General features: G+C 34.4%; 1 non-coding gene across 1 annotated transcript; it reads right to left on the bottom strand.

Annotated features, from left to right (window-relative positions):
* Positions 1-528: 528 nt before the first annotated feature.
* Positions 529-636, bottom strand: LOC122283527. Its single transcript, XR_006230928.1, has one exon. It is a non-coding gene; the product is annotated as a small nucleolar RNA R71 (small nucleolar RNA).
* Between the last annotated feature and the right edge of the window lie 9,439 nt (positions 637-10,075).

The raw sequence follows: 10,075 nt of genomic DNA on the forward strand, positions 1-10,075 counted from the left end.
TTTAATGTTGCATTTTTCTCTACCTTGCATGTATAGGTATAAAGACGCCTTGGGTCGGTTTGCTTGTAGACCTTTGTTAGAGTTAGAGTCAGAGCTAGAGCCTAATTTTTCTAATCATTTGTTTGATAGTTTTTCTAATTCTGAGGAAATGATTGAACACAGAGATCAACCCACTAGGACCCTTTAGGATTACCTCCACCCTACATGCACAGCCACACCATCATGCATCATGTTTCCAACTAATACTCGCAAATTGGATTTTAAAATAGGGATGATGCAGTTACTTCCTACTTTTCATGGCTTGAAAAATGAAAATCCATATGTACACATTAGGGAGTTTGAGGAAGTAGTTACGACTTTTCATAGTCAAAATGCAACTGATGACATTGTGAGACTTAAGTTCTTTCTTTTCTATTTGAATGATAGAGTTAAGAGTTGGCTATTCTCATTGAGACCACGATCTATTGGGTCATGGAATGAGATTACTCAGGTCTTCTTTAATAGATACTTTCCCCAACATAAGACCAATGCTTTAAAAAGGCAAATCTCTACCTTTGCACAAAAGGACATTGAGACTTTGTATCAGTCTTGGGAGAGATTTAAGGAGTTATTGAGTATGTGTCCTCACCATGGGTATGAGAATTGGCACTTAGTGAGCAATTTTATGACGGACTCACACCTAAAGAGCATCAATTTGTGGAGATGATGTGTAATGGTGAGTTCTTACAGAAAGATCCTGATGAGGTCATAGAATACCTCAATGAGCTTACTGAAAAAGCTCACACTTGGACTAGGCCTAGTGCTATTGAGAGCACAAATAGGTCACGTCCTGTAGGAAACCTAAATGGTGGTGGAATTTACCATCTCAGGGAAGAGGATAATCTAAAGGCTAAGGTTGAGATGCTCACTAGGGAGTTAGAGGTTTTAAAGACTAAGGACTTAAAGCCAACACACGTGGCTAATCATGTAGAGTCTTTTGGACCATGTTTTGTGTGTGGCAGGGTAGATCATCTTGCCCAAGAGTGTCCCACTTTTGCTAAGATGAGAGGGATGTATGAGGAACAATGTAATGCCTCAGGCATGTACATGAAACCTGTCGCACTTTTCTCTGATACCTACAATCCTGAGTGGCGTAATCACCCCAACTTTAGTTGGAAATCTGAAAACCAGCAGCCTGCACAACCCCCTAGATCATATCCTACACCTTCATCTTCTAGGAGCCCCTTAGAAGATACTTTATATGCTTTTATTGAGGCACAGAGTAAAACTAATCAAAAGTTTGAATATTTGATTATGCAGGTTGTTGAAGAAAACAAAGAGATAAAGAGTCATATATCCAAGATAATGAGCTCCTTGAGTGTGAATGAGCATGGCAAGTTTTCTTCTCTAGCTCAATTTGCACCCAAGGTTAGCATATGGCACAAACAAATTTGAAAGAGGTCAATGCCATTGTGACAAGAAGTGGTAAGTCCTTACACATCCCAACAACTGATAAGTTAGAGGATGTTGAAGAGGAACAAAGTAATGATGGTACCAAGTTCACCAAGGAAGCTGAGGTAATCAAGAGTCCAGTTAAAGTACCATTTCCTTAAGCTTTAAAATCTGGTATGCAAACTTTGGATTCTAGTAATGAAATCTTGGAGAACCTCAGGCAGGTAAAGATTAACCTTCATCTTTTGCATGTTATTAAACAAGTTCCCACTTATGCAAAAGTTCTTCAAGATTTGTGTGCAGTTAAGAGGAAGTACCATATTAAGAAGACAGCATTTCTGACAGAGCAAGTTAATGCTCTAATTGAGCAGTGAATTCCTCCTAAGTATAAGGATCTTGGTTGTCCAACAATTGCATGTAGTATTGGGCATCATGAGTTTGGACAAGCCTTTCTAGATTTAGGAGCTAGTGTTAATTTGATACCTTATTCCATTTATTTGTAGCTTGGTTTGGGTGAAATTAAGCCTACTTCTATTATGATTCAGTTGGCTAATTGTTCAGTTAAGAAACTGAGAGGGATAGTTGAGGATGTTTCAATCCAAAATGACAAGTTTTATTATCCTATTGATTTCTTAATTTTGGACACTCAATCAGTTGTTGAGTCTAACTCTAAGCTTCCTCTCATATTAGGTAAAATCTTTCCTTGCTACGGCTAATGCACTTATAAATTATATGAATGAGTTGATGAAGCTATTTTTTGGAAACATGACAATGGAGGTCAACATTTTCCATATTGAGAAACAGCCAACAAATGACGAGTGCCACCAAACATACATGATTGATGCACTCATAGACAAGGATTATGGCACACTGGCTTGGCAACAGAAATTTGAGGAGTTGCCTAAGAACTGTGGAAAACAGATTCCTGTAAGTATGAAGGCACCAAGAGTTAAATTGAAACCATTGCCTAAGTCTAAAGTCTATAAGGTTAAAATGAAAAAGTTCCATGATAAAAATATTATTTGGAAGAAGTTTGAACCTAATGACAGAATATACTTATATGATTTTAGATTTCAAGAAAAACTTCGGTTTAGGTGGACTGACCCATTTGTAGTGAAAAATAATTTTGAAAATGAGGTGGTAGAAATAGAAGATCCTAAGGATGGTTGGATCTTTAAAGTAAATGGTCAACACCTTGAAATATTAATTGATAGGCAAGTTTCGAAAGTGGAAGACATTCCACTTGTAGATCTAGTCTATTAACCTTGACCACACCACCCAGGTATGTTTTTCTTTATTTATTTTGTTTTGTTTTGTTTCTTTTTTTTTTCCTCTTATTTTCTTTCTTTTTCTTTTTGTTTGCTGTTGTTTTCTTTGTCTTTGTTTATAGGTTAGTTTTATTCTAAATGTTTATGTTACCATCTTTGGTGCTTAGCGAGCTACCCACGTCACTCATCGGGTGTATTTATCATTTTTAGTTACTCCCCATTCAATTTTGATTCTTAAACATTGAGGACAATGTTTCATTTAAGTTGGGGGGTGGTAGTGCAAATTCAGTATTTAAAATACTTGTTGGAACTCTGTGGCATATTTTCATGTGTCAATTTTTTTTAATTTGCATCACACGTGCATCATTTTCACATGTGTACTTATTCTCATTCATAGCCATCTTCGTGAATTCACCAAATCCACGATAATCCTTTTTGTTGAAGCAATCACAGAACCCTTAATGCACTTATCCAAGCTTTGTGGTAAGATGGTGGTTTGACACATGTAACTAGAGAACTCTTTTGCTTAAGTATTCATGTGAGTTTGGAAAGGATTGAGAGCATACAAATGCAGTAAATTGTGATAATCGTTTATTGATCTATTGAATTAGGCATTTCTTTTGAGAATATCATTACCAGGTTTGTGATAAGATGGTGGATATACTAGGGATATGACAAAGGTCAACTTAGGATCAACGTGTGAGCCTTTCAAGCTAACCCTTTCCATCATAGACCCCTAGTAGACAATTTTGAGCCAATAAACACATGTAGCTTTTTCTTTTCATATGCCCATATCATCCATACCTCTCCACATTGGAGTATAACCTATACATTAATTTTTCTATCCTTTTTACTTCCAAGTGTATACTAGGTGTGGAATATGCATTTTCTTTCTTTTATATTATCATTTTCAACTATAAATAGAAGAAGAAGAAAGGAAAAAAAAAAAAGAGAGAGAGAGAGAAGAGTACAAGTTAAATTGAGTGAGCTCTGAAAGAAAGAAAAAAGAAAAGGTTGGTAGAAATGAAAAGCATACCAAAGTGGCATGTGTTTGTCCATCAAATTGTTGAAAAAAAAAAGAGAAGAAGAAGAAGAAGGAAATGCATTATTATTTGATGATCTAAAAAGTTGGAGAGTACATCAAGTGAGAAGTGTGATCTATTGAGATATTTAATAAAATTTCCTTTGTATGTATTTGGAAGTTTTTGAATCCCTTTTCATCCTTTTTTTCATATAACCCCAAACCCAAACCACCTAACAACATTTTATGTTGACCGTTATGATCCTAAGTAAGCTGTTGGAAAGACTGGTGGGAGTCTCATTTGTAAGTGTTCCTATCATAAGATCAAGGTTTGCTTGTTGCTTATACATAATTGCCTAATTTTCTATGAGAGTGTGTATACACCCATTGTCAACTCCATAGAGAGAGCCCTTACACGAAATACTATTATACCCATGAGTTATGGAGTTGAACCTTTTGCTTGAGATGTTTTTGATGTTGCATGTGCCAAGGTTGGATTCCTTAGATTGTTTTGATATGTGAATCTGAAAAGTGTGACTTGATGGCCTTTGTGTGTGATTTTCTTTGGTCTCTCTCATTGTTTTGACATGAAAATTGTTAGAGACTAGCAATGAGTAAGATGGGGGGTGTGATGAGTGTGTGAAAGTGTACTCTAAATACCCTATTACTGGATTAAAATGCTAAAAGGTGAATAAAAATCATAGGAATTAATGTGTATTCTTAAATTCAGTTTCCATTTACGTTGGCATACTCCCAAACAGTTTTTTATGTTTAATTTCCGAGTTTATAAAAGAGCAAGTCAAGCCCAGTCAACTTCAAAGGAGGACATTCATAGGGTTTGAGAGCAATTTGGAAGAAAAGAAAAAGAAAAAGAAAATCACAAAAGAAAACCACAAGAAGTCCAAGTCCGAAATTCGCTAGGAGATAGTCTGGACATACTTTAGTCTTTTAACTATAACATTTTACTCATATATCATATTGATGCTATTCTTAAAGTATTAGAAAGCTATCTTAAAGGGATATAAATTTGTCTCTAATAAGGATTTTCAAATTCGAACTCCTGAAGCACATACGTGGCTTCCAAAATGGCTCTTAAAATTTAGGCGATTGTTTTATGTGGAAATTGTGAAGACATTAGGGTTTCTTTCTTACCCTATATAAGCATATCATTAGTATGAAATAGAGGAGGAGGAGAAGCACAAGAGGTAGATTTGAAGAAAGGAGAAAATCACTTCCATTGCTACCGTTCGCTTCATCTTTCTCTAGAGATTCTTGTTGTTCATTATATTTATGGGTAACTAAATTCTTAAGTAGGGCTAGGGATGAACTTGCACATTAGATGGTGTTTCTAATTTATTTTTAATTCATGTATTTGATTTTTAATTGTTAAAACCCTTTTGTTTTATCATTCTCAATTCATTGTTGATAATTTCTTCTCCAAATAATCATAGAATTTATTATGTTTCTGGATTGAGTCATGCTTTTTCTATTTAATGGATTAGTTCTTTGATTATGTTTGGATCAATTATTTATCTATATTGATTTAGTTTTTTTGCTGCAATATCACTCCCTGAGTATATTGTCGTCATTAGATTTTCTCAATAGGGATAGTAATTTACGTATTTTAAAAGTGATGAATGATTTTTCAAAGGGTTACATTTGATTTAATTTTGGTTTATAAATCTATACCTTTCGATTTGGAATTTCGAGAATTGAGTTCCTAATTGAGTTATCCAATGAATTAAGAATAATTAAAATATCAGATTTGTGCAAGAGATTCCCGACGCTCTACTGTTCGTCAAATTTGAGTACTTTTTCTGTTAATCACCTTACTTTGCTTTAATTTGCAATTAAAATTCATCCTTTTTCTCCATTATTCATTTATTTATTTTCTTTAGTTTTTTTGTTCCTTCTTCTATTCTTTCAAATTGTCTCTCTGTGGAATTGATACTCTAAAGTTGTGCTACAACTACCGCATTATTCTTTGGGTGTAATTAGGCATCGTGTGGTGGCTTCGGCTGGGAGGAGAAGCCACACGGTGGAGATGTGGGAGCAACACGTCGAGCTAGGAGAGAGGGAGAGAGGAGAGGAAGGAAAGGGAAAAAGTGAGAAGAAAAAGACAGGGGCTTGGAGAGAGGGAGAGGAGTGACGAGGGAAAGGAAAAAAGTGAGGAGAAAAAGAGAGGGGTTTGGGTATTTAATCCAGGTCATTCGTTTCGGGATCTTCAAAACTATCTATCAGTGAGTTTAAATACTGATTTGAAAATGTGTAAATATTTTATTTAAATTAAAACACTGAGAGGAATTAAAATGGAATATTATTTTATAAACTTTAGTTTATAAAATAATATTCCTTCATTATTAATTAAAATGATGAAGTCTTGTTAGTTATTTAAAGAAAATAAAACCATTTAAATTAATTTAGATTTTTCAACATAAATTTAAATCTCGTAATATTTTTAAATGGCTAAAATATTTTATTTAAATAATTTTTCATAATTATAATATTTTTGGAGCTCTTCAAAACTATTATAATTGTGTTATTTAAAAACAAACTTAGTCCAATAACACTAGAAATATCACATGTAAATATTTCTAAAATATTTAAAATATCGGTAAGCTTTAAAATACTTAGCTTACTTTAAAATCTACTTAATATCTTTTAAAACATGCCATCAAGGCTTAGCACGTAAAACGAGGCTCGTGATTATAGAAGAAAGAAGGAATGGATTGTTACAGCTTGAGATCATATAGTCCATGGCTTTTGTTGATGCCCCCAACCTCCCCTTACGATGGAACAATGACTTGGAGTGTCGAGAGATGCAACACATGGTTGCATACCACCGTTCATACAACTAATATGCAATGCATCCTAGTGAACAACTAGCATTATGCAACAATTGTATTGGAACGTATAGGGTGACTTAAAATAGTAGATGCCAGAATGAACAAAATATCCCAAGATATTAATTAACTATAAAAAGGTACTTCCTCACTTAAGAGGTTCACATAAGTTCAACATAACGTGGGAGATAGAAAATCCCATAATACTAAAACTATATAATCAGATTAGCTCTCACATCCACTCTAGTGTATATAGAATCAGAGCTATGAACATTTAAAATTAAATCTATCCTTCACTCAAGATCCGGCTCTTCCTCAACCATCTGTATCCAACGGTTCATCTTGCTTGTCGGAAGATGGTCCTAACACAACTTCTACCATTCTAAGGAATGGTAGATGGTCCACAAGGGTGAGATTTATTTGAAATCTCATTAAGTTAAACAACCAACTTGCATTACAATAAAATATGCATGATTAATGATAAACATGAGATGCACACTATGCAGATGAAAATATCTATATTTGTCTCCCATCCAAATTCCTCAAAATCATTTAAGAAAAACTTTAATGTACATTTTCTTACAAGGAGCATTTCTTGCTTCATCTTTTCCAAACATAATACTTTATCGTTATTAAAGCCATCAATATCATTAACATAACGTATGGAATCATCACAACTCCCCATTATGCACTGTGAGTACCTCTCAATGATCATAGTACAACTTATATTGAAACTACGTTGTCTACAGACTCATTCTCAATGCATTGATAACATAAAATTTCATCATAACATAACATCATAACGTATGCCCCCACCAACCTTAGGTACCATAAATGACTTCGTTCTGGTATTCTGTAAAAAGAACCACTCTAAGCCCGTTTACGGTCGTTTGTCAACCCAGGGATAACCACTCTATTTGTACTCACTCTAGAGTGGACAAAGGAGTTCTATTAGGATAATTCATCATCCTAGCCTTTGGGGTTGTGATAAAAATTTCTTTTCCACGCTATATACTTGAAAATGTTTTTCATGACATATGCTTGTGAAGTATGCTTTATGAGAAAATGACAAATTTCTTATAATATGCTAAAATGGTGAAAAATTACACATGTTATGTAAGCAAGTAATTAAATATTCAATGATATATCACATGATGTTTCACGCTCAAAATGACATTTATATCATGAATGTGGCATTTATACATAAATCAAAGATAAATTATCTAAGAGTAAGTTAAAAGCTAACTTACCAACTGTACGAATGTTAGGAACTTGGTTCAACTGTAATAAAAGGTATTATAAGTTAGGGATTAGATAATTAGGAAGTTTTTCATAATCAAAAGGGTTCAAAAATCAGTATTTGCAAAACTGCCACTATATTTTTCCTAAATTGACACTTAGCTCCTAAATTTTTACTATTTGTAATTTGGCCCCAAAAGTCACCAAATTTCACACAGTACATATTTTATATGTTGTAAATCCATATATACCCTTAGAATTGCAATAATAGATTCACAACTATCCCAAAAAAATCAACCTGTGGCATGCATCATTGTGGGCCTATTTGTGATCTCAAGTCTATAACCTCTATGGACGCATGTGTGCTCAAATTCCATCAAGTAGCAACCATAAATATGATCTTAGGGACAAGTTTATAACTTATATTCAGTTCTTCTGAATTCATCCCAACACTTATGCATTGATTAAAACCAAATTCTCACAAAACCATCAAACAGAGCATATGCATGATGTTTCTAGCTTTTCCTTGTCAAATAGAGGTTTAAAAACCTAAATGATTCATGAATTTTTATTCTTATCCCAATAAAAAGGTTTCTCTAAAAGCTCATTACTCGAGCTTAGGAAAATTTAACTAGGACTTCATAAAAAACTTCAATCAAGTGAAAACCGAAAAAATGCTTAGTGATCAAGATAAGATATTAGTTTCTAATCCTATCATGATATGCTATTTTTCTCAAATTTAAAATTTCAGTAAATCTCTCTAGAAATTAATAAAAAAAATATAAGATCATATCAAGACATATCATGGCTAAAATTTCATCCCAAAACAATTTATACATGCTAAACTTCAAATCTAGCTAAAATGCAACACTTTGAATAAAACCTTTTATAAATCAATCAAATTCTCATTCTCATGCCATAAATCAAAGCTTAACATGTTAATCTCAAACCAACAAGGCAAGATTATTCACCAACACGTGGCCTTGATGCTCTAAGAATAAACGCACATCAAGATCAAATTCTCAACCCACTCAGTTTCTCACCTTTCTCACACAAAGAGTGTATAGCTCTATAGAACACCAAGAGAACGCTTGAGAGAGTTGTGTGAAGAGTTGAAGAGTTAGGGGGGGGGGGGTGTATTTATAGGGCTCAATGAAGGATGAGAGGCATTGGTTTGGTAGAAGGGTGACTTGTTAGTGGTGGAAGTGGGCAGTGGAATGCTGAGTGAAAGTTTCTAGATTTTGTCATGCTTGGTTAGCTGAATAGTGATCTAAGATTTATGATTTCATCAAGGTCAGATGCTAGAATGTGTCTATAGGTGCAGGGTGTACATTGGTTTAGAAATTGGAATAAAATAAATAAATAATAACAAGGAAGTCATGAAGATGGCCGATAGTTTGGTTCTTCCCATGCTGTCTAGTATTTTATCACTTCTTGTCCCATCTTCATGGTCTGAATTGGGGGCATTATGACCATCAATTTAAGGCTTTTTTAGGTGATGAAGAGAGGAGGGATTGGCTACCAAGTGATCATGCTTGAGCAGAAAAATGGAAGGAATGAAATGGGTGATGGTTCAACCAAGTGGTTTCAAGTGTGCCTCCCTTTGTGCCAATCAGTTGGGTTGCCTTAGAAATGTAGTTGGACAAGCAAGCACTTGAGTGCTTTGAAGTACTTCCAAGGGACAAAATGACAAGGGTGGCTGTTTTGGTGCAGAAAAATAATCTTGAAGATGAAGGTGCATCCAGTTTAAATTCAACTTCACCTCTTAGGTGAATAGTTAGGTTTTTGTTTTTGTTTCTTAGAACTGTTGTGTACACTAGCTAGGTCTAATTCTAAGGTGACATAATGAGGATCTAAGGGTTAGAAATCCTCTTGAAAATATGTTAAAGGGGCGTTGGTTTTGGATGGTCTGAAGAAGGGTACTCGGTTTTGCTTCAAGTGAGTCGATTGGTGGTTTAGTTGGCATTGACATGCCTTTGGTTCATGTGACATAGGTTGGTTTAATCCTAACCTTCAAGAGTTGTCTAAGAGGGATGCAAAAAAAAGTGTAAAAGACAAGAAAATCAGATTTAAAAATTATAAAGAAAGGGTTTAAAGAAACTATGCAAAAATCATGATGTTTGAGCTACTATTCATATGTGAGATGAATGGTGGTCCTTAACCCACGTTAAAACTTAACCAAAGTTGAATTGGGAACCCTAGAGGTGTGTGGTTGAGTTGTGGAATAAGGAAAACCAATGGTGTTGGAGTATGTTGGTCCCATTTGGAATAAT

This window comes from Carya illinoinensis, chromosome 11 (genome assembly GCF_018687715.1).
Source record: "Carya illinoinensis cultivar Pawnee chromosome 11, C.illinoinensisPawnee_v1, whole genome shotgun sequence".
Taxonomy (NCBI): Eukaryota; Viridiplantae; Streptophyta; class Magnoliopsida; order Fagales; family Juglandaceae; genus Carya; species Carya illinoinensis.